The sequence below is a fragment of the Hirundo rustica genome, chromosome 5 (assembly GCF_015227805.2).
Source record: "Hirundo rustica isolate bHirRus1 chromosome 5, bHirRus1.pri.v3, whole genome shotgun sequence".
NCBI classification, from domain to species: Eukaryota; Metazoa; Chordata; class Aves; order Passeriformes; family Hirundinidae; genus Hirundo; species Hirundo rustica.
The window spans coordinates 33,560,805-33,582,977 of record NC_053454.1 but is presented as its reverse complement, the minus strand read 5'-3'; the positions used below and the strand labels follow the sequence as shown (position 1 = coordinate 33,582,977).

General features: G+C 34.9%; 1 protein-coding gene across 7 annotated transcripts in view; it reads left to right on the top strand.

Annotated features, from left to right (window-relative positions):
• Nucleotides 1–22,173, top strand: part of TENM3 (teneurin transmembrane protein 3) — an 844,329-nt gene that overhangs the window by 116,057 nt on the left and 706,099 nt on the right. The window lies entirely within an intron of this gene.

Genomic DNA, 22,173 nt, shown 5'->3' with positions numbered 1-22,173 from the left:
CACGAAAGGGAACATGCACATATGATCATCTGTGTAAGCCGGATGAATCAGAACAGTCCACAGTTCTACTGAATTTATCTTGTTTGTTGTCACCACAAGGGAAAAAAATCTATAATTCTAGGGTAGATAGACATACCTGTGATATTTAGATTTATGAAACCTGAAACATCACATCTATTGTTTATGCTGGTGTTGAATCTGGTGAAGGATGTCAAATGCCATAAGGGCTTGTACGGGTACATAAGTAGCAAAAGGAAGAGAAAAGAAATCGGGAGCTTGATGATAAGTGGGACAGGCGTACAGGTGGTAGAGAATATGGAGAAGGTTGAAGAACTGAATGCCTTCTCTGCCTCTGTCTTGTAAAAAGCCTTCAGAAATAGGTGCTGGGAACCAGGGGGTAAATCTGGAACAGGAAAGGTATAAAAATAGGATCAGCTCAGGGAATACTTGAATAGTCTGGATGTACATAAGTCCATGAGCAGTGGTGGGATGCATCCGTTAAAGCTGATGGAGGCAGCTGATGTCATTGCAAGTCAGTATTAACTCACGAGTGGAAGTCAGACATTAGCAGCCTGATAACCTTCTGTGATGGAGTGTCTGGCTTGGTGGATGAAGAGGGAGGAGTAGATTTTGTCAGGAATAGATTTTGTCTATTTTGATTTCAGTAAGTCTTTTGACACTGAATCCCATAATATTTTCATAAAGAGGCTGTGGAAGTGTGAGCTGGATGAACAGAGTGAGGTGGGCTTTAAAATGGGTGACTGGTCAAGGCCAGAGAGTTGTGACCAGTGGCTGAAGTCTTCTTGGAGGCCAGTAACCCCAGGTGTATCCCATGGGTCAATACTGAATCAAATCCAGTTCAGCATGGTCTGGATGATGAGTTAACTGCAAATGAACAGTAAAATTTACTACTTTTTTTATCTTTATTATGTTTGGACAAATTCTGGTTAGTGCTTATTTAGCTTTCTGATACAATGGATGTCATAAAATTTAGAAAAATATGTTTTATTGTTTTTTCATTCAGATGTCTTCTGTCATTTATATAGGCTGAGACAGGAAAGGAAACATATCTGTTAAACTATTTCCAGACAAACAAGACCAAAGACAACAAAAACTTGTCTGCTGCCTAAAATATTGGAGATTATTCATAGGCTTTAAAGACTCACTTTTATTTTTAGATGTATATGGGTTCTCCATTTTCTTTTCCTTTTCCCTTTTTTCTTTTTCCTTTTTTTTTCCCCCATTTTTGTGTGGTTGTACAGTGATTTTGCTTGAGCTCATAATGAAGTGCTTTTGATCAGCACTAAAAAAGGTCTACTGGTTGAGTCCTCAAATGCAAAACTTGTGATGAGAATAAACTTCAAGGTCTCAGAATGCACTTATCAGATCTACTGTATGAATAAGTGTCAGGTCCCAGAGCAGATTGCATAAATCTTTCTGGTTGAGCTTGGTGAGTGCAAAGCTTAATACCCACAGGCTTGCAATCTTTTTGAAGGTGATTATAATTCGGCACCAGCTTTGCATCCTGGATGAAGGTTCCCCTTGAACACAAAGTATGTTACATGCTTGTGGGCTGGTGATCAAAATACCCAAAAGGTTACCGGTCTTGCAATTCTTAAACCTGCAAAATGATGTTAAAATTCACTCAACTAAGCAGTAAATTCAGGTATTGTAGATTGAAGGCGGAATTCTATTTCATATGCCAAAAACTAATTTCAGTCTTTTTTTTTTTCTTTCTTTTTTTTCTTTTTTTTTTGTTTTTTTTACCATGCTCTATCATGCAGCATAACTCAGAGATTTTCTGAAAGTCATAGTGGTCAGTTTAAGATTTCATGACATTTTTTTCTTATTTGCACATTCAGGTAAGAATTACTCCCTGAGGAAGCAAGTATGTACTTAATTATCTGAGTAAATATAGGCAGTAGATGTTCTTCTATGATTGTTTAGGAAACATTTGTAGTCATACTATACAGAGTTTGAAGACTTAGTTGTTGATAAGGAACAATATATTGTTTTATGATCTGTTTTGACTCTTCATTTAGGTAATGGTCCCAAGTTTTCAGTTTCACAATTCTACTAAATAAATTTTACTGGGTTTTTTTTTTTTTTAGTTTACTGTGAACTCTAAGTTCTGTAGTACTGTCTCCAACCTCTTACTACGAAAATACTGAAGATAACAGATAATACATCTTGCTATTGTAACAGTCTATCAAAAAATACTATTAAAACTCTATTAACCTCTTAGAAAATGTATTTTCTTTATTAAAGTGATGTACAGTGTAATCTCAAATGTCAAAGAAAATTCTGTTGAAAATTTCTTCCTACTTTTAAGTGTGTAGCATAAATCAAAGTATAGCTCAAAAAAATTCATGACATTCTTTTAGTAATTCTTTCTCTTTGGTTTTGGGTGATTATAAAGTAACAAACTAATCTGAAAAATTCACTGATTCACATGAATTCATGCTTCCTACCTTTGATTAAACATAATTTAAGGCTACTTTACTTGAATGATTTCACCTTCCCTTGGCAGTAAAGTTTTAAAATATTTTTGTTTCAATTTCAGTACTTTCCTAGGAAAGGAATATATTTTTGCTTGGAAAAAAATTCCACTTGTAATTTCAATATCCTGTTGGGAGGTATTAATGAATGCTTCTTCCCTGGTTTTGTGATCACATCCAAAACGTTGTCTATAATGTCAAATGAAGAGCAAAATAAATATGTTGACATAAACTACATTATCAGATCAGTAAGACTCATTCTACTAAAAAGAAACAAACAAAAGTATTCTTAAAAGTTATGAGCTATAGAGATACCTTTGGAGAAGTATAGTGTTACGAGTTAGAATGACTCAAAGTTTAGCTATATCATACTGCTCTGTCCTGCTTTAATTTTGTGTTGATTTCAATGACTATTTATTGTGTACAGAAATATAGTGTCCCTGTACTGTATCTAGTACACCACTGTTACATGGATATTAGGTGCTGTAAGGTAGATAAATAGCCATAAAAGGACCTTACCCATCACAGTAGTGCTGTTATAAGCACTTGTTCTGGTTTCAGGCAGATTTTGGGTGAAACCCTCTCACGGGGCCCCCTCCCCCAACTGGTTCGGGAAAACACTTCCTCAGAGAGAAGTGGAAAAAACCTGTTTATTAAACAGGCAAAGCACTCCCAGCACAATACCCGATGAAAAGAGCTTCGTGCCGCTTACGGAGGGATAACAAACTTAAAAAGAGAACGTCTCCTCTTGAAAATAGTCACTGTGCTCCACCGCTCCGTCTCCACTGGCGCTGGGAGAAAAGGAGATGTGCAGGGCTGGTCTTGGTGGGGTGGGTCTCCTGTGGAGGCCCCTGGTGCTTCCCCCAGGCCCTTAGTCTGGAGAGATTGGAACAGTTCCAAGGAGAGGGCGAAAAAAGGGAAAAAAGAGGGAAAAAAAATTTCAGCTATTCTACAGGGTCTAACTACGCTAGCAGTAAACTAACTCCCAGGGGAAAAAAAAAAAAAAAAGAAAAAAGAAAAAAAAAGAGAGCTTCTTTAATCTTGCAGTGTTCCAACTCCCCCAACTCAAGGTCACTCCGAGGAGCAGAGTTTTCCTGAGGAAAAACAAATCGCACTTCCCCTCCCCTTTGCACCCAATAGACGACTGGGGGATACACAGTCACCCTAGGACAGCACTTAAGTTACACTTAAAACCTATAAGATGGTGAGCTAACTGGTTTTTTGGGTAAATGTCCCAACATGACCTGATGTTTACATTCTTACTATTGCCTGTTTATCTCTCTTTTTCTTGATGTATACATACATACACAAATATTTACAATGGTATGTAGTGTGTGTGTGTGTGTGATAATATGTGCACGAATGTGCTCATGTTTCATTAAATCTTCCCTGGCAGTTGTACCTTTTCTGTTGATAAGTAGAATTTAACCAGAGGCTAGGAAAAGAATCATCACTGAGTCTCCTGTTCTTCAATCTATTCATCAAGCTTAGTTAGTTGTAGACATAACAGTATTTATATTGAATTCTATCTGGGATGCTGTAAAGAAGTTCCAGCAAAGCTTATCCTAGTTTTCACTCTTGTGTTTGTACTTAAATCAGTGTAACTTAAACTAGTGTAATCAGTGTAGCACCAGTCAAACCTAGGGCTGTAGTAAGATCTCTGTTTTCAGAAAAAAAATCCTACCTATTACTGAGTCTGTTAGAACAGTAAAGCTTCTTAAGTCCTGGCACTACTTTGGAGGTCATGTTGTTCTCATGCTAACAAGACTGTATTTCAACCTAGCCAGCAGCATTGAAAAAGTCAGTAATAATCAAAATCTTTCACTACCTTTGTTTCCCTAAATTTCTGAAGTTATTTGAGGTGATATTCAAAGCCAAAAGGGCATTTTCCTAGACAGATTCATTTTATTCTACTACAAGAAACTATGATCTCTGCAAAGTAAGGTAGTCTAAGTTTTTTAACTTTTGGACAGGGGGATATTATCATCCCCTTCAAATTAGTTTATATCATAAAACTTCTACAATAAAGGATTTTTAAAGTTCTTTTGCTTGCTAATGGTGAAACTCTGTTTCTCCTAAATGTGAGGCAAGAGTTCTGCACTTACAAGGACTGCCAAGCATAAAAAATTATGATTTTGGAAACAAGTGAATGCCATTCTTGTACTCAAATTTTTATATTCTGCATTTTGGAAAATACTTTTATTACATATGCTAGTTATCTCAAGGAGAAAAATTGAAATATACCACAGATTTAAAAAACATAAATAAATTTCCAATGATAAAGAAAAATGAAAAAGCTGGACTGGAGAGATACATTGATGTAACAGCCACTTATAAAAAAAATTGTATTTAAATGCTCATTGCTTGAGCCCAGTGCTCTGCTGGCAATACCACAGTATTCAGGAATATTTATGGGAAAAACACTGAAATTATTTTTCAGGTACTTTTTTCTTTTCCCTTTTGATTTTATATGCAGAAAGCATAACCATTTTGCAGTGAAGGCTCAGGCAACCAAGGTTCCTTGCCATGGAAATAAGATGCTCACTTGACAGTAGTGTCCTTAGAAATGTGAACTGAGATGCTCCAATCCTGTGAGTTAGTAGCTCCTAAGGTCACACGCGGCAGCAGAACTGTAGGTGCCTGCTGTTTCTGAACAGTCTGTGGAATGAGACATGATGCTTACACATAGCTCTCTTTGCTCTGAATACTTAAATTCTACCTCAACAACTCTTCATTTTACCCAGTGTTTGTCTTGGTTTCCTATCTAGTCAGTTAATGAGATCAGAATCTCATGTACTTCTCTATTTCCCACTTCTGTATAGCGTTGCTACTTCCTCTGTTATGACTTTGGATCCTATTGTTTATGATAAATCATATTATGAGTTTTGTTACCAGGTTTTGAAGAGTCTGTCAACATTTTAGGATAAGAAACATTAGCAGTATGGTCTGAAACTGCATTCCCTTGTGAAACACTTGGCAGTTTACATCAGAAAGTTAGTAGTATTCCCTGTTTATTTTCATAAATATTTTTAAAACATCTTATCCTTTGAGAATGGCCATCAGTATATTTTTTTCCCCAGCTGGAGATGGTGTCAGTAAAAGCATAGCACATTTACAGCTAGTGACAAGTTCTTGACTGACTGTATCCAGCAAGGGGTGCTTACGAATGCAACAGTCAAATGCTTTTCCTGAGAGACTGTGCTTTTGCTTTACAAGGTCCATCTTCTACTGACTTAGTGATCAATTTGATATCTTGTTTCAGAATCTCTGTTTTGAGCAGGTACATTAGACAACATCAAACTACCCACCTCCAAGAACGCTTGTTATGTATGAATATCCTTGCCCTTATGTGAGATGTTATGGATCTGGTTCAGGTAGCATTTTTGTCGTGTTGTGAGGGCAAAATCGTAGTTGAACTTAAAATTCCTGCTGGTTCTTGGAGCATAGGTAATGTACAGCTACTGAGAAAAACACAGAGGGAAAGGCAAAAGGGAATAAATCCCACTGCTTGTAGCTCATAGGTCCTTAAAGCATACAGATTGGTTTGGCTTTGAGTTTTTTGGGGTCTTTTGTTTCGGTTCGGTTTGGGAGTTTTTTTAATAAATTGAGTTTTTCTCATATTTTATAAGAACATCTTCTTTTAGCAAAATTCACTCTTCTTTTCACTGTCAAACTGATAAAAATTTTACTAGCGTTTGCCCTTACAGTAGCTGAATTTAACAGATGAAAGAATAAAATCCACAGTGGGCATAGATGAAAACCCATGCTGATTCACCTGTATATTGCCAAATTAACACCTGTTCACGATAATCCTTCACCACAATTGCCTCTTATCTAGTTACATATGTCCTCCAGTTGCTGTCTCTGAGAATTTGTCTGCCTTCTTTAAGCTACCTTGAATCATAACAGTGATTTCAGCTGGAGTGTTTATCTCAAAAGACACTTTTCCAATTGTATTCAGCATTTTAAAACAAATCTTTTTTGTGATCCTGATTCCTATACTTAGACTGCATTTGTTAAATAGGAACCAGATTTATTATCTGATTTAACACAATATGGAGAATGGTGTTTCCTTACAGTATTAAAGATGATACACATTTGTCTAAATTCATAAGTAAGAGAAAAATGTATACTTATGTCTGAAATACTGGTATGCATAGATATACCTATTTCTGTGTCAATCCTTCTGTCCTAATTTTGGTAGGCTGAAGATACCACTTTAGGTAAATTTGGTCAGTTGGAACAATCAGGACTGGATTTTGAATATCTAAGTTAATAGATAGTCTTCAGTGACCATAGTAAATCTTTTTTTTCACTCTGTTAACAGAGCAAAGTATTTTTATGTAGCTATTAGTTAAATTCAAATGTGAATATTACTTAAAATTGCACAACACTTTCTTATGACAATATGGGAATAAAATCCCTTTGGTCCATATCAAAACCAAGTAGCTTGTAAAATAATCACTGTGACTGCAAATAGTGGTTGATAGCTGTACTACTTCCTGACATACTTTACTTAAAGTTGCATTGGGTTAAACTGAAGCCAACCCATTATGTTTTCCAAGATTTGACTTTTAAAAATAAAGAAAATTATAAAGCTTTTGGCTTTTAAGACACAAAGATGGGCACTGTCAATATGCCTAAAACTTGGATTTTAAAATATTTAAAAGACATGCAGATGAGGGTAGTAAAAGTGTTAGATATTACTTGGTTTAGTTGGAAGATTAAGATATAATGAATTTTTGAGTAAGAGAGAAGTATATTCTCCTGCTTCTACTTGATGGCTTGAAAATGATGAGTACTAGTAGGGACATAGAAAAAATGGATTGGAACCAGTCAGGCAGCAGTTCTAATAAACATGTGAGTCTAAGGCTTCCTATGAGTAGATTTCTTGTGACAAGTGTAATCATGACTTAACATGGCAGACCTCAGTGAATATTAAGAACAAAGACTGTGAAGTGTGATTGTTGTGAACAGGTTCACATGCTTTTGTAGCAATACTGAAACAGCAGGCATCAAGGAATGTTCAGTAGAATAAACATATCAACCTGAAGGATCCTTCATCTGTATCTTTGCTTCTTATTATCCAAAATAGAGCATACTCTGTATATTTTCTGTGATTAAGTGATTCATTTCCTACAGATTCACAGTGAGCTCCACTTCTGAATTAATTAGTGTATCTATATATGTGTGTTATCTCTACAAAAGCATTTCAGTTGGTCAAAAATTTCAGGAGTCTTGAAGTCTTTCCCTAATCTGAAATTAATGCCTAGTGTTGTTTTATTCAAACCCCCCCCCCCCCCCCCCCCCCCCCCCCCCCCCAAAAAAAAAAAAAAAAAAAAAAAAAAAAAAAAAGACAATTACTAATAACATCTGAAGTTCTCTATATTTAGGCTTTGGTGGAAGTACAGGCAGCATGAATTTTAGGGGCAAGAATCTATAGCTGAGAATACTGAATTACTAACAGAATTCAAGTTGTCATCATTAACCTTGGCAAAGTAGACATAATCTCACCACTGCCTGTTCTCCCCTAGTCCATCCTATTGCTATTTTTGAGGTATGCAAACTTTAAGGGCAGTAAAGAGCATTTTCCTTTGATTACAAGAGTAGGTATCTTTCTCTTTCCAGCACATAGTGAGTATTGTTGTAGTTTAGGCATGATATTCCCCAATCCTGTGCTCCCACTGAGACTCTCCAAACCATGTGCTGCTCTGTCACTCCCTGCTTTACCTTTGCCCCTCCTGTTGTGGCAAGCTGGAGAGGAGACTTGGAGGTCCATAAGGTAAAGATCACGGGCTGCGATAAAGACGATGTTTCAGGAACAGCAATGAAACTAGAAAACACACAGTAACAGCAACAATGATAATGACAGAGGGAACAAGAAAGAACAGATTCAAATGGGAATCCCAGGACAATGCACAACACCAGCCAGCTCCCTCCACCACATTGAACTCAACCGGACAAGAACGCCTTCTCCTCAGAACAGAGTCCTTTCCCCCACCCTCAGCAATGATATGAGGTAGTATAGAATAACCTCTGAGTCCTAGCTGTTCCCCTTCACAGCAATTGTAAGAGTTAACTCTGTCCTTTCTAGAACGAGGAATGGCATTCAATGGGAAATCAGGGGAAAAAGCAGAGGAAAGCATCTGTATATGGCTGGAAGAACAGCTACCACTTGCCATACAGTTAGTGATTGGCAGGCTATCGTGTCTCCTTCAAATTTTCACATCCTTACTTGAGCAGTCTCCAGACATTTGTCTGTACATTGTGGTCCAAAGCATATTGTGGTATGTGGCTTTGGAATCATAGAGGTTAAGTCACTGTCCTCTTTGTGAAAATATGAGTTTTCTTCTAGAAAAATATAGGTGTAAATATAGTCATCTAATTGGGAAAAAGGAATTTAACTTCTTATTATTCTAAACCTTCTGCTTTCTCTGCTGTTTCATGTGTCAAGCTGAAACATTGAAATAGTTATCAATAAGTTTAGAGATGAATTGTGAAAACATCATATTATTATTTCCATTTTTAAAAATATATAATAATAATAATGTTATTAAGCTCTGTTTTTTAATTTATAAAAGGATGCACTGGAGGCAAGCATCAGAAGCACATGTACTGCAAAGAATTGTGATTTTCAACTTTTACTTTCAAATACGCTTACTCAGGCATACTGGAAAAAATCAACTTTCATTGTAGCCAGTGGTATTTTGACACACAGGGCATCTGCAGGAGATACTGTCAATATTGAATGCTTCAAAAGAATAATTACAAGTTTATCTCAAGGAAAATATTTTTGTGGTTAGAAGATATACTAACTATATGTATATCTATGTATTTGTATGTAATTCTATGTATATATGTTTCAGTGACAAGGTTTAACCCCAGCTAGCAACTAAGCACCATTCAGCTGCTTACTCATCCCCCACAACAGGATCAGAGAGAGAATTGAAAGATTAGTAGGAATATGTAGGAATTTCTTTTAGACATTATTAAAAAGTTTTCAAAGGAACATTTTTAAGCACACATTACAAGATTCCCTCTTTCTTTTCATATCTCTGCAATACAATATGATTATGAACAGAAGCAAATGTTAGAAAGTGCAGGGCCATAATTTTACATCTTGTAGCTCAGAGAGTATGTATTGATTGTTTTCACATTAGCTGATCTACCTCCAACACCATTAAGGGATTAATATATATTCATAAAGTTTTGTTTTCCATTATAGCCAAGCAACAAGCACAGGCCCTCTAGATGTAGTACCTGAGAGTGGTACAGCATATTTCAGGCAATAAACTGCCAATTTTATACCAGCAAATGATTTTACTCTTCAAAAATCACTTAGAAATTCTCAATATAGTTGACTTAGAAGTACGTACATTTTTTTAAGTTCCTACTATACCATAGTCCCAAGGCAAAGATTTCATGGGTGTAAGAATTTTCCTTGAAGGGGGCAATTAGCTAAAGAAAAAAGAATCAATTTCTTATCACTTAGCCAGAGTCATAGAAGTTACTGTAATCTCTCATATCTATTTTTCATTTAAGTCTCCAAGTTATTTGCTAAGCATGAAGAGAAGAAAAAAAGGGGAAAAATTAAATCCACTGAGTATCTTATATCAATGAGAAAGCTTTTACTTGCTGAAGAAACAGGATTAGTGCCTTTAAAGAAGAAAAAAATAGCACCAAAATCCAACCTGTCTACTAAATTGCTGGCCACTGCTATCTAAATAAAGAATAATATTTACATTTAACATCTGAACTGCTCACAGAGTAGACTGGTTTCATTTAAAAAGATGAGAGTTAAATATTTGAGAAAGATAAATTTGCCATCATGTGTTTATTGTGTTACATGTGTGTATATATGTTTGTCAGTGAAAAACGCACCTATGTGTATATAAAATATAAATACAAAGATACAACTCATTAGGACCATTGGAACTCTGCAGTGAAAGTTTTATATTGCAATTGGCTTATGAAGCTCTCATTTGAAGGAATACTCAGTCTAATTCAGTTTAGGCAATGTCTTGAGCTTTCCTTCTGCTAGTTGCAATAATATGGGTGATCTCTTTTCCCCACAAAGAAATGCATCAAGTAATTTGCCATATTGCAGTCATGTCATCTAAGCTATCTGGAGCTATTTTGAAAACACTATTTCATAGAACCCTAAAACACAAAATATAAGAAACATAATAAACCCTTTCCTATTGTGATAACATACATTCAAAGTATTTCAATTAGTCTTGCAGATTATTTAGTTTAATTTGTGTAGGAGATTATTAATTGTGGAAATGTGCCTATGCCTTCCTCTGTTTATAAACTGTCCTAAGCATAGTTATTTTGAGTAATAAGGATAAGTAATAAATACCTCAGGATATCATTTCAATAATGTAGACTTTTCAAAATTACAAGTTATTAAAGTAGAAGTCAACATAATAATTTGAAATACGCCAAAGTACATTCACACCAACATTAGGACAAGGCAGTAAAATATTTTATTTTGGTAAAAAGTTAACAGAGAAAAAGATTATGTGCAATAAGTCACAATATGAATGAACTGATATATTTAGCAAGCTTTTAAGATTTTCTGTTTAAAATAGGAGCTTAAATGGTTTTCCTACCAACCAAGCATTTTATAATAAAGAAGTCTCACATTTTAAATTTTCAGATGTCTCTTTCTCAATAGAGATAAATTGTATGTATATTTCATTGTGTTAAGCTTTAGATATCTGGATTCAATTTAAACATAAATTATTAATCTCACCAAATGTATTACAGAATTTGATTGTGTCATTTGAAATAAAATCAAAAATGTTAGGTGACAAACCTGAGAAATACTCAATAAATAAAACTACATAGTTGTATTCTACTCAATACATATTTCCATGCAGAATTGAGTTTGGGAGAAGAATTTCATAATTCATTGTTGGAAAAACCCTTCCTGGTTTAGTCAAGCAAGAAAATTACCCCCAAAGCCCACAAGATTCATAATGCTTAGAAAACAGAAAAAAATGGCAACAAAAGATAAGGGCAATTCAAAACCTAATGAGACATTTTAGGCCTCATTTACATCTCTAACCTGATGCAATTCTTCAAAATGTTTTTCTTAAAATTTTGCATATTAAAAGCTTATTCTTCCCTAACCAAAATGATGATGAGATTTCCCACACTATGCTGAAGTTAGCATTAGTTTAAAAGCTACTTATAGTCACTTCTAAATGATGACTTATGTATAACTTTTAAATTCACACCTCTATTAGAGCTGATAGTGCAACCAAATACTTTTCTTGATATACGATGCCTGTAATTTTAAAACTGAGATTTTATGGATCATTACTACAAAGCATGATAGTTTTATTAGTGAACAGCCTTTTTTTGTTAGACAAGTCTATTTTTTTTTTAAATTAAATGTAAATTTAAAAAAAAAAAAAAAAAGGTATGTGGATAAATGTCTTTTGATTGGGTAAGCATCATCTGGTGAATAGTGTATATATGGATTTCCAAAAGGCTTTCAATAAAACTCCTTGTCAAATGCTTTTAGGGAAATCAAGCAGCTGTGACATAAGGAAGGTCCTTGCATGGATAACTAATTGGTAGAAAGAAACGCACCAGGCATATGTTCCCCGTAATCAGTAAAGCAAATTGAAAAGCTAAGGTTCTCTTCACCAGAGGATACCCATCCTATGGGCTGTGTATGTCTTTGTAAATGTGTGGTTAAAGGAAACAGTCTTCTAGTTCTGTTTACACTTTGTTTTCAATCACAATTTGAATTTTAATTGAAATTTGGCATTTTCAGAAGTAGAATAAGTACTGTTGTTAAAATAACAATAGGAAACAGAATAGCTGTTTATTCTTCTTAGCTGTATATGATTTATTTTAATCTGGTTCAAAGTTTAAAATACTTATTAATAGATGAAATATTTGGGGCTAAGGTGAGCAATGGAAATAATTAATGAAAAAGAGAAATAACATAAATATGGCACATTTTATGATACGTTTAAGAAGATACAAACTTTAGGCACAAATAGGAATGATGAGTGATATCAAATATAAAATTATGAAGGTTATAAAATACAAGCATCATATGAGTTTAAAATTCCTTTTAAGGCATAGCCTTTACACAGGAAAGTGCTTTTTAGGATAAATGCTTACCTAAGAATTGTTAAATTTTTCATGCACAACCCCGAAGCGAGAAATCTGTCACCTGAAATTATCTTTGCTTTGTGTGTTTTCACACTTCTGTTAACAGTGAACTGTTAATTGATACGCACAGGAGGCACGCACACACAAAAAAAGTAAGATTGTGGGCAACATGCTGCCGCATTATGGACTAAAAAGCTCACAAGGTTTCCTCTAATAACTGATATTAAGTAACTTTTTCTTTTATATTAGCTTTTTACATCGTGCTTTTACTGCATCAAAAGTTGATCGGTTTTAGACAAATAAAGTAGAGGAATAGGAATCTGAAGTAATTTTCTTGAAGGTCCCCTGAAAATAGATGTTTGAGTAGAGGGGAGAGATCCAAAATTATATCCCAGTTCTGTAGAAGGAGTAAAATGAATTTAACAATATTATTGTAATTCTTAGATATTAGATGGTTAGAATGAAACTTCATAAATCGTTTTATAAAGGTGCTGTTTGTGGAAGTATCTGTTTCCTAAAGAAAAGAGATTACAAGTTTTTAGATGCCTATTGCTTAGTACCCAGTAACATTGCTATCCCAGAAACTTACACTAGTTTACTCTGAGCCCTTTGACAGGCATGATTACTATCTTAACTGGATGGAATTGAAATACATGAATACATAATTTTGTCTAACACTTCCTGAAACATATTTCTCAAACTATAGCATGTTAAAGTGTTAGACCAAGGTCTAGAAAAAGGGACCCAAATTATTGCTTAGCTAAAAATTAGGCTTCTGTGTCCAATACCTATTTCAGAAATTCCTCTCTTACTTATTGCCTGACTTTGGAGGGGCCTTTATTCCAAGTACCCTGGGGTTTTGACATATAATAACAACAGCCTATATTTCTTTGCATGAAAAAATGCCTTGGCAACTGAGTAATGTTACGTCTAGCTAATTGCTAGGTATTTTTAGGGATCCTGTGGTTTTGTCCAAAGCCAAGAAGACAATTAGTCCAGCAAATCTTCTTGGGTTATGTCTGCCTTCTTAAAGAATACTTCAGATACTGAATGTTTCACTTCTGGATTGAGATGCATAATTAGAAAATCTTCATCTCCTCCTAAAATTATGTGCTCTGCAGAATAGAATTCAAGGTTCCTTGAGACAGCAAAATGGCAAAAAAAACCCCAGAAGCCTTAAATTTCTGGCCTCAAAACAAAAACAGTACAGCTGGAAAAATAAAATAGGCTTGGCATTTACCACTCTTGATTTTCTGTGAAATAACCATGTTAAAGTACTACATGTCAGCACCTTTACATTCCCTGTTTCCTGCCTCTCCCCAGGGCAATTCCCCTGAATAAACAGACACACTTTTTTCTTAACAGAACATGCATTAAACAGAAGAGAAGTGTATCCTCCTGAAATAGTACCACAAAGGAAAAAAAAAAAAAAAAAATCAAAATAGACTGTCCTCTTCCTCAATTTTGGGGAAAAAAAATGGCTTGTAGCTTCAAGTTTTAAAGATGTTCTCAGAGATAAGATGCCACATTGAAAGAGGTGCCTCATAATATTCTTATGCTCTGAGATTTTAGGCCTCAGACATTTTAAACAGCTTGTCTTAGATGTTGTCCATTCTCTATCTGTAAATACCTGCACATAGACCCCTTAGTGACCCTCAGCTCAGTCTGTTTGTCTTGTGCTTTAGCAATCAAACCTCAACATTCTGCATCAGAAGCTTTCTTTAAAGGAGGCCTGAATTCCACATTGCAGACCAGCCGTCTAAACATTAACTATACATTATTTAACTTTCAGCTTTGTTAGTCTCTTCTGGCTTTTTGTCGATGAGTGATCATTGTGAAATAAGACTTTTCATAACTGTAGTAAGAACCCTGTACACTGCAGGAAATTTTCCCAGATCTTGTGGCAGGCAAGCATGCCTTCTATAGGGATTGCAAAGTCTTCATGGCTTCACTTAGATGACAATGACCTTTTGTTATTCTCATGCTTTATAAACCTCTCTGTCATAGTTATTTTCAGTAGTTCTTTGCCCTTCTGTTTCTCTTGTCACCCAACTACATTCATGTTGGCATACAGAACTGAAGTTATTTTCTGCCCATATGGTCTCAGTGAGTTAATCCATTTCTAGATTGTCTTACGTCAGTGCTGAGCACTCCTAAATATTTTCTTGTGAATTTCCATCTGGAAGTCAACATCTCGCCTCCTGTCTTTCTAATATATTTTTGTAGCAATTGCATAGATTCCTTAGAGCACATGGAAAATTGATATTGCCCCATTTTAAATTCTGTTTCTTTTGCTTTTCCTCTTTCTGCAGCACTGGCAGCTACTGCATTATTGTGCCAGACATTTATTATTATTATTATTTGAGTTGCATTGTGTTAATTAATTAACATTAATATTTCAAAATAATTTAAAAATAAAGTCTGCAGCTGTATTTTCCTTTAAAATTTGTTTTTATTAGTGCTAGGTGTTGGGTGATTGAGAGATGACAAACTTGCACATAGGAATCTATGGTTGTTTCATAAATGTAAACATTTCTCATTTATAAATAATACTGTCTTCACCATTTAGTCTCCCTCAGTTTTGGTAGCAATATTTTAATAATTTTCTTATTCAAACAAAGCAATTATTTTTAGTATTTTAGTATCTTATCATTATCTTAATTTGTGATGCCGAAGAATCAAGCAGTTCTACTTTCCCCCTTTGAATCAAGCAGTTCTACTTTCCCCCTTTAAATAAATTTCTTAGAATTCATCATCTCTAAATTGCAGTACTGCTCTTCTCAAGGATTCCAAAACATAACAGAACTTTGGTGACAATAGAATGCATTAAGTATTGCCCTTTAAATGTTTTTTTGAGGTTTTTTTTTTGTTATGCTGACTTTAATTTATTAATTACCTTTCTCTTTCTTATTTATAAAAGATTATTTTTTAAATACAGAAAGGCTTTTTTTTTTTTTTTTTCCTTATCCAAATCGAGAAACCATAAGAAAATATCTGTGGGAGTTATTCATAGTAATAGAGATTTACCTCCAATTTTATTTGCTATTTTGGCACTCAAAAATGAATTAAATGGGTTTGGATAGATATCTGTTTGGTTTTTTGGGTTGGTTTTTTTTTTTCATTGTTTACATTTCCACCATTTTAACACTTAGAAACAGCACAAGGGTAGAGTTAATGCGTCAAACCTCATCATTTGTAGATTGTGGCTGTGAAGGCAGAACAGCTAACCCAGGAGAGTGGCTGCTTTGCTTCTTTTGTCACCAGAGCAGTGTTGTGCTGTAAGCAGCCGCAGTTTCTGTTGCGCTGTGCAGGTGTGCTATTGTGTGACAGCGTACACTGCTTGCACTGCAATGGGAAAGCCTACTTTTCCCCTCCCCAATCCCCACCCCATGCACCAAATTTATCAGTGGCTAATTAAAACTCTGAAGATGTTTTTAAGACTTTTTTTTTAAGCCCAACAAAAGCTGAAATTAAAACAAAGATTTCTTATATCCCTCTGATCTATGGATGATATACCAACCCTTTAAATCTGTTAGCAACCAGCACAACCTGAATTATCTGCAGCCTGCCATAAATTATACTGTGAGATTCACAGCAGGATGAGTACTGGAAAAATGCAAAGATCACAATTGCTCGTATCCATGTTCCTTAGACACATATGAGGGGTTTTAGTTTTCAGAACCTTTAGTAAAACCTGTAATTTTAAGGATTATTTGAAAATTATTCTGATAACACAAACCCGTTGAAGATAATGATTAAATTTATACTCTATACATGTTATAAATTGTAAGGACTTGATTCCACAAAAGTATACTTTGAAGGGTTTTTCAAGATGTTTCTGTGAATTTTTTTCATTGCATGTCAGATGTCTATTCTACATAATATTACAAAAGCAAGCTAAATACATCATAAGCTGAAATACATCAAGGTATTTGGCATTGCATATCAAGTCACAACATATCTAGCTATTGCTTAGTGTTACTACGGAGTCCATTCTAGAAATTTATCATTTCCTTATGAAAATAAACTCTGCTAGGTATATTTATGGCTTTTCATCAAAGTCCTTAACAGAAGATAAGGTGAACTGCATGATAATTTCTAAGTGAGCTAAAAAAATAAGCAGCAAACATCAAAAAAAGCATTTGTATGTCACAAAGTGTAGTCAATATGATTTAGAATATAATCTTGACACTTATTTTCGACAGTTCTAACAAGTACCTTCCCTGGGGTAAAGCATAAGCCTCTGAGGGTAATACAGAATTTCAGAAAGCAGGTGCAAAGGAAGACGCATCAGACATATTTAAAGGAAGTTTGTGTCTTTCAGGAGTGTCTACTAAAAAGAAAAAGAATATGGCAGCTATGACAAGATCAGTAAATAGGACAACCTAACAGGAAATCATACTGGATAAAATTAGCACTTAGAAAACAGAGGGACCAGAGTATCTGCTGAATGACTGAAAATAACATGTTGATGTCTCAGCCTTTAGTCTTTCCCAGAATATGCATTACTATATCTTTTGCCCCATTTCTCTTTTTAAAATACCACCTTCCCTTCCCTTTCCTTCCACCGGCACAGTGATGAACTCTTTGTAGATGCTGTGGAAGATACTTCTGCTACAGCACTATGGAGTTGCTAAGATCTAAATCACTTCAGTGATGAATAGAAATATTACTTGTGTTATTGTAAAATCTTATCATTCTGTCAGCAAAGAAAAAGAACAAGAATATGCCACAAAGCCATATTTTCAACTGTGTTTTCTGGGTATTCAGTCTAAATTGATGAATCCATGATGGATGGGAATATAGCCCTTATGTATAATGCTCAAAATTTAATAAATAACCACCACCAAAAAAACTAAAATCAGAATCATAAACTGTCAAGTGATTTCCGAAGAATGGGAGGAGAAAAAGGTTTGGTTTCATAGGAAGAAGTGTGAATACTAGAATTCTGGTTATCACTTCAGAAAACCACCTGTACACTGGACCAGGTGCAACTTGGTGTCAAATAGTGCAGGAATATGGGCAATAAACCTTCCATATTCCTTTCTACCTGTTGGTCTGTGATTTCTCCCACATCCTGATGTAACAACATCCACGTGTTGTTACATGTGCCTCTCCTATTTAAATGTACACACGATGGATGTTATAAATGTTGCCTCCTATAGTGAAAAATTAGAGCCTCATGGACAGTTAAAAGCCATATGTTCTCTAAAAATCTTTTCCAGATGACCTGGTGAAGCCAGTTTGACTTTTTTTCAAAATTAGTATGTAGCTGCCAAATTTTGCATGGTATTTATCATTCATTTTTGCCAAATCTCTAATTCTGTTTCATATGGAATCCTAGCAATATTATCTTTGATTAGTGCAAAAATTAATTCTGATTCCCACTTTCTAAGAATATTTTTATTATAGTTAAATGACGTTTGTAAAAGGATATCTTTACCTTTTATATTTTATTACATTTAGATCAAATTTAGATGTAAATATACTTAGTGCACAATAACTTACAAATATGAAGATCTAACTTTCCTGAATAGGCAGAGTAGCACTTTGGAATCAATAATTTCTGATAATTTAAAGAAATCTGGTTTAGAAACTTTTACTGTTATTCCTTACTTCACTCAATGACCCAGCGTATGTCTTCTGCTTGCTAAGTTTTGCTTATTAGGAGGGGGTTAGTGGTATTTTGATCACTTCACAAGGAATTAGGCTGAAAAATCACCAACTTATTCATCATAATTTGGGAAATGGCTCTCGGGCGACCCTATCTTTTGTTAACTGGTTTTGACTATGTAGTTGCTTTTTTTTATGTAAATGCAGTTACTAGAATACTACACAAGCATGCAAAGTTAAAACACCAAAATAACTTTGCAGAGTTAAGGGCTTGGCAATGGAATATTCCATTTCTATTTCCATTGCTCCAAGAGAGCTGTGCTGTGCAGCAAAATTGTGTTCTGGTGGGCAGAATCACGCGTGCTCTAGTGGAATTGTTGTTACAAAGGAAGAGTATCCAACAGCGTGATTTGCATCATGCTGTGCGAGCTGCCTACACTTTTCGGCAGTTGGTTCTGTGTCTGTAATTTATTGGTCTAGAAACCATTATAATAATACAAGAAATGCTGCAGCAAGTGTGGAGGAAAGAACACATCACAGTCAAACTGTAATGACTATTTAGACTATTTAAACTCACTCAGCTTGTTTTACGTCAGAAAAACAAGCCCTTTCCAATTACTTATTTTAAGCACTTTACATGGTTGTCTGGTCTCATAGTAATTGAGCTTAAATACACTATTATAAATTTTTAAGGTAGTTTATGATCGTCACTGTCCAAAAATACAAGACTAAATCTAAAACGGTAAAATCAAAAATTTCCATCTTGAAGAAAAACTGTAAAAGGTATGCTATTTGCTGCATAAGAAAATGGTCTCATCCTCAGCTAAGTACTCCATAGTGTAAGAAAAAATCTGATGGAATCTTCTGTACATCAGAGCTGTACAATTGTTTGTCATTTTGAAAACAAGAACATTTAATATAGGAACATTATGGACTACTTCATTAGGTAGGGGGGGACATAGGGTGGGGTTTTGTTGCTCAGCTTTTTAATTAACGTAATTTTAATCATGGCAGGGAGGGCCAGTATAAGAATGAAATGCCTGAGGCTACTAAGAGTCCTTCAGTGGACCAAATGGGGACTTCCAGCTGGCAGTCCAATTTCACCTTTTCAGTCTTGATTTAAGCACAGGACATGGCCCATAATTTTTGTCCACTGGAATTTTTAGCTTATGTCTTTCAGCATAATGCTTGCTTTTGTGTTTCTACTGTCCAGGAAAATGAGAGCAATTTTTGTCAAGATTATTGTCCTTTTATCTTCTGCAGGATATAATGAATTTATGTACCTGTATACTTCTTCCTCAGGCATCCAAATTCTTGTTTTGACAGGAGAAAATTACAGTAAACATTGACGTAATGTTCTGATTTCATTCCATGTCCTTCATTTCTTCTGACCCAATTCTCTTCCCTATTTTGCATCTTCTTTCTTAATTTTCTAAAATGCATAATCTAGAGTGGAGGCAACAAAAAGGTTTTGATTCTAGAATCCTTTAAGCCTCTTTTGTTGTAGATTTCTATACTGCCCTTTCCATTAAGTTTTCTCTTCTGCCTGTCACTCACTGTCTCCACTCCAATGAACATTCCTTTTCTCTTTTGGCAGAGCTCATTTACAAATCCTAAATGTTCCTCTCTGACAGTTTACCTCTTTGTCTCTTTTATTACCATTGTTCTTCATTCCCAGAGCTCTTTTCTGTCACATCCTTTGCTTCTAGCCTGTTACTACCTTTCCTTAAGCTATTTCTGCATTTCATTCATATTTAATGTTTCCACAGTTCTAACATCAGTATAGGCACTTCCTTAACCTCCCAGCATCAGTAATTTCTTCTGCCTGAAATACTCTCTTTTTGAAACCACCTATTGCTTTGCTACCATATGCTTACCCTTTTCTTGGGTACATTAAGCAGCCAATGTACATTTGCTTCCTTATCCTTTACATGCCATGTGAATTTATAGAAATCTTTGTGGTTTTTTAACCATCAGTACAAAAAACTGAATAGGTATAAAGAAGCATGATGTACCACACAAAATGGTACTGTAAGAAAACCCCAGTATGCGGGGTAACCACATGTTCCTTAGAATGCTGCTTTGGATAATTTTTCCCGGTCTGTTTACAGTAAAACAGTACATGGCAATGCCATAGATAGGAAGGAATAATAGCTAGCACAAACCTAATTTAATTTTCCCTGATATAGCCTGATGGAAATAAAATACTTAAATGCTAGAGCATCAGTAAGCATCTCTTCAGAAGAACAGATACAGTCATCAAGGGACTGACCAACTAGAAACAACAAGGGCAAATTTGTATTTTCATCCTCTCTTTTACTTGTTGCTTTGTTTATCTTAGAGTAGCTGTTGGGCTTTTTCCCCACAGATTTATTTGTTCTGGAAAAAAAAAATCTCATTGAATAGTCTATTTTCAAGTGCATATATGGAATTTGAACATACTTTAGCACAAGTTTGAAATACATGTGTATTTATTTTCTGTGTAATATATAGGTACACTAATGGCTTTTAGTTTTCTGATACAATGTGGGGTATTTGAGTTGTTACTATCTAACTTGAGAGAAAATCCATGAAATTACTTATGGATGTGTTGTATTCTTTAACAAAGCCTGATCTCATAAGAAGTGTTTTTCTTTTGAGCAGAGTACAATTAAACAGCAGTTATGCCACATTTTCCAGAACCACTGGAAAAGTTTGAGAAACTATAAACAATAAAACAGTAATAAAATTGTTGACATTATCTATAATTAAACAGATTAACAGCCCACATATTTATATTGGTTTGGTTTGATTTGGCTTGGTTTTTTCCCCAAAGCATTTGCTATAAATTTAGGAAATTGCAACTAGCTGTAACACAGCACAGTAGTGCTAAGATATTTTTATGACCCTAGAGGTTTGGAGATTTTTTTGCTCTGTATGCAAATTTTTTAAACACTCTCATAGTTTATTTTTTATTTTTCTTAAATTGTGTCACTGGAAATGTTTTCTTTCCTTCTTTAAATCACTTACATATCCTCCATAAACAGGTGCAACACACAAGCCTGTAAATTTTCCAAACTCTTGTTCAGTCAAATGCATTACTTGAGCAGAGATGGGCTATTGCATTTCTCTGAGTTAAATTATTAAAATCTTATTTTTATGAACTTGTTAAAATTAGAAGACTTGGGTTTCAGCAGTGACACCTAGCGTAGGATTCTTTGGTGTTTTGCTTCTCTCACTACACCAGGGAAAACACTTTTTACTTCTGCAGTATGATTAAATAAGAACCTAGATATTTCATATCAGAATTAGCAAGAACTTCACATTTTGTTAGAGCTGCTTAAAGTGTAAAAACATCTGCACAGATCTAGCCTTCACTAGTCACTTTCTTAAACTGTTCTGAGTCAACCCATGAACTTTTCATCCACTTCAAAGCTTGTTTCCAACTGGGCATTAAAATCAGCTTAAGCCATAACTGATCCTGCCTGATGTGGGGCACTGTCTGCACCATTTCTAGTACCTTATTGACCTTCTTTTAATTTTTTTTTTAATCAGTAATTTATGAATGTATGTGAAGTGAAATACAAGGATTTTAATTTCTCCCGGCCCCCACCTTTTACAGGCTACAGGCAATAAAGTGTAACAATTGTTATGTAATTGCCTATTCTTGCTATGTCTGTTGCAAGTAAAAGTATTTTTTTATCACAAGTCCACAGCATTTCATAAATCTTATCAATTTATTCTACTACCTCTGAATGTTTTCTGCATTTTTCCTTATTATTTTCTTCCTTCCTCTCATGACTTACTTACATGAGCCCAGCTGCTCTTCCCTCTCGGACACTACTTTGACTCAGTGTCTGTGCTGCAACGGCAGGCATATCTTCAGAACACTGCCAACGCCTTCTCTCCATGTACACAGCCCTTGCTGCTTAACCTTTAGTGCAAA